This window comes from Condylura cristata, unplaced genomic scaffold (assembly GCF_000260355.1).
Source record: "Condylura cristata isolate star-nosed mole 26May11 unplaced genomic scaffold, ConCri1.0 scaffold00006, whole genome shotgun sequence".
In the NCBI taxonomy this organism is placed as follows: domain Eukaryota; kingdom Metazoa; phylum Chordata; class Mammalia; order Eulipotyphla; family Talpidae; genus Condylura; species Condylura cristata.
Window position 1 is genome coordinate 23,128,784 of NW_004567107.1, and position 3,243 is coordinate 23,132,026.

Below are 3,243 nucleotides of genomic sequence, written 5' to 3' on the forward strand. Positions count from 1 at the left end.
GCCATGTGGATCACCTCTGGGGCAGGGATCGAACTCATGCTGAAGTCGCTTTAACTTCTTAGTGCTGTGCTTTAACCTGCTACACCACCAGGGAGGGCCCTCACTTTTAATGATTTTATGGAGTTGAACTTACCTTGCTTTCTATGAAGATGACACAGAATAAATATATACCTTTTTAATCAGCACCCCTAAAATAGTAGAGGTCAGTTGAGTGATGTCAAGCAGTCTATTTATGACATGAATTCCTAAAAGCAGATATGGCTTATCTATTTCGTTCTATAAGGACAAATGTTTTTAAGTAGGTGAAATGCTGTGTAAACTATGAGGATTCTGTACCCAAAAATTACTTCTGTCACTTTATCAATTCTTTTCCTATTACAAGGACCAGATCATTTCTGTTTTCAAATTATTCTTGACTGATGAATATAATTCAACTCCTTAGGCTGACATTCAAGGCTTCTGCAACCTGGTTCCAGTGTACATCTCCAATTCATTGTCCCATCTCATCCCCCAACATTTTGCACTCACCTCACACATCATTTGTCACTTTCTGAGTATGCAGTACAATCTCTAGCCTTCCTACTCATGCTCACACTTTGAGCCCACACCTAGAAATGCTCTTTCCCCTTTCCTTGTCAAAATTCTTCACCAACAACACAAATACCACCTTCTCTGGGCCATGATAATATAATCAGTAATGAAAATCAGTCTATTGAATGCTTAAGATTAAAGTCATTTTCATTTTAAAGGCTGTGGATTTGATGTATTTTCATTTCTGATAAGAAATCCATCAAAAAGCAAAGGATTGATTGTTCATTGACCTCTTAATTAGGATCTACTAAAGAGCAAGTCCCAAAACAAGGACCACTACTAACCTGGCAGCGGCCCACTCAACACCATCCTGACAGGCGTGCCTGCATCTGTGTGTGTGTGTGAGTGTGTGTAACATGGAATTTAGATTCAAGATCAATGGAACCAGCACTTTGTAACTTATGTGCACCTGTGTGCTGGGGGCTGGAAAGAGTAGCACATACTTACTAGGAGAAACTTCCAGGAATATAGAAACATCTGACATTGAAGCTTGGATCACTGGTAGTGAAAGGAGAGCATGGTGATTTTCTAGCCTGATAGATGGGCCACAAAGAGCATTGTGATTTAAAAAAAAAAAAACCATAAATTTCAAAGAACATTTGTTACCACCTGTTCAGACACACTTGGAAAATTCACCAAAAGATGACATTTGAAAATGTTTCTCTTTTATAATGGTTGCCCAGTGCTAGCCTTCACCCTGCCAATGAGTACACACAGGAGCTAAAATCACCAACCCAGAAAAACACCAACTGTCAAAAGAGACAGACACATGGTAACTTGGGTTAATTCAGGCAAGAAATGCCTTCACTGAAATTACATGCTCCCTTCTCTCCCTCCCCTGAGGGTGACACTTCACAGACCAACCATTGTCTCTTGTTTCACAATCTGCTTTCTACAGTCTTTTAAAGCATTTATTATATTTTCATTTTTATAAATGCTTCCATTCCCATCTTCATCAATAAAGACTATATATATATAAAACACCTCCCGATTTGTGTAAAGATCCACTCAACCAGTTCTTCCCCCAAAAAAGCCAAGTGCACTTTTCCTAATTTTGCATTTCACTAATTCCCTCAATATGCCTGAACAGAATTACCCCTATAATTCACCTCCCACTGCCTTAATTCCACTAATTCATTGGAGGATTGCCAGTTCAAACTATTTCAAGAGTTCAGATAAATGATTGATGCTGAATGGTGTGTCTCCATCTCTCCAGAAGATTGAACAAAAGAAATGGAATAAAATCACAGCTGAGAGGAAACTGAGACCGAAGGAAAAAGCTTCCTTGAGTGTATAAATCAAACGTTACAAGGGTTTCTACCCAGATTTCAGAATACCAATCATCAAAAGTTCTTTTAAAAGGAATTAAATCAGTTTTTATAAAGTCCTGACCTTCTTGAAGAAGTGATCTTGAGTAAAAGACTCCTTGATGCCTTTTCCTGTGCAAAAATTCTATGATTAACATATGACAGCAGCATACAATGCTCACTGACCACCAATGTCCATTCTTCCCTCTTCCTAGCTAACAGATTCCTTCCTGCAGCTAAAAAACAAACAAACAAACAAACAAAAACAAATGGCCACTTAGCCTGGCCAACCAGATATTGGGAGAAGCTTCTAAGGAAGCTCTTCAAAAAGAAAGCAAACTCAACTTGGGGTGGGGGGAACCGCTGCTTTCACACCTGCTTAACACCCACATCTCACAGCCCTTAGAATGAAAATCAAATCTTTGGGCTGTCCTCTACCTTCTTTTGAACATTTCTCCTTTGCTTTAGAACATTTCTTCTAGCATTGTTTTCTGTCTAAAATGCTCTTCCCCTGATCTCTTCCTCAACCCCCAGGTCTCATATCTCATCTACTCAGCAAATCTGTTTTGACTACCCTATATAATATAGCCACCCCATTATCCCCCAAAACATTTCCCCATTTGAATTCTCTGCATAGCCAATAGTCTATGTGATATTTTTCCTGTTCACATATTGTTACTCCCCAGATGAACGCAAAAGTTATGACTTTGGAGCCTTGTCTTTTTCATGACCATATGTACAAATCTTTGAAAACTGCGGGTCTGTAGAATATGTTCAATAAATATTTGTGGTATCATGAGACTTTCCCCAAGATCTGCCATCATAACTGATGGAGGAAGGAATGGAGGGGGTGCATCGCAAGATTGAGTCACACAAAGGGGTGAAGCAATTGACACAGCCATAACATCAAGGTCCTCAGGTGCCAAAGCCCAATGTCTGGGATGCCTGGATGTCTGCAAGAGGTCCCGGCAGAAAACAGACTGTTGGGAGCTGTGCCTGAGGCTCAGACCCAAAAGGTAAAAGACAAGGACATGGAGATGAAGCCATCAGGAATCTCTTTCAGATCCTATTCAAAGTCAACAAACCTATAGGCCCACAAGGAGTGAGCCCCTCCCAGAGAGCTGTCTCTATCAGGGCAGTCTCTGCTCCAGCACAGGGCAGCTGTCCTCTGCCCACCTGTGCCTATGCATGTGCTTCTTTCCACCTGCTCTCTCCCTCTGCAGGGCGGCAGCTTCCTGTCTGCTATGACTGTACCATGCCAGGACTTCTCTGCACTGATGTCCTTCAGTGGAGGCCGCTCTCCAATGGCCGTCTGCCTGCAACCATGCAGCCTCTCTCTGCAAAC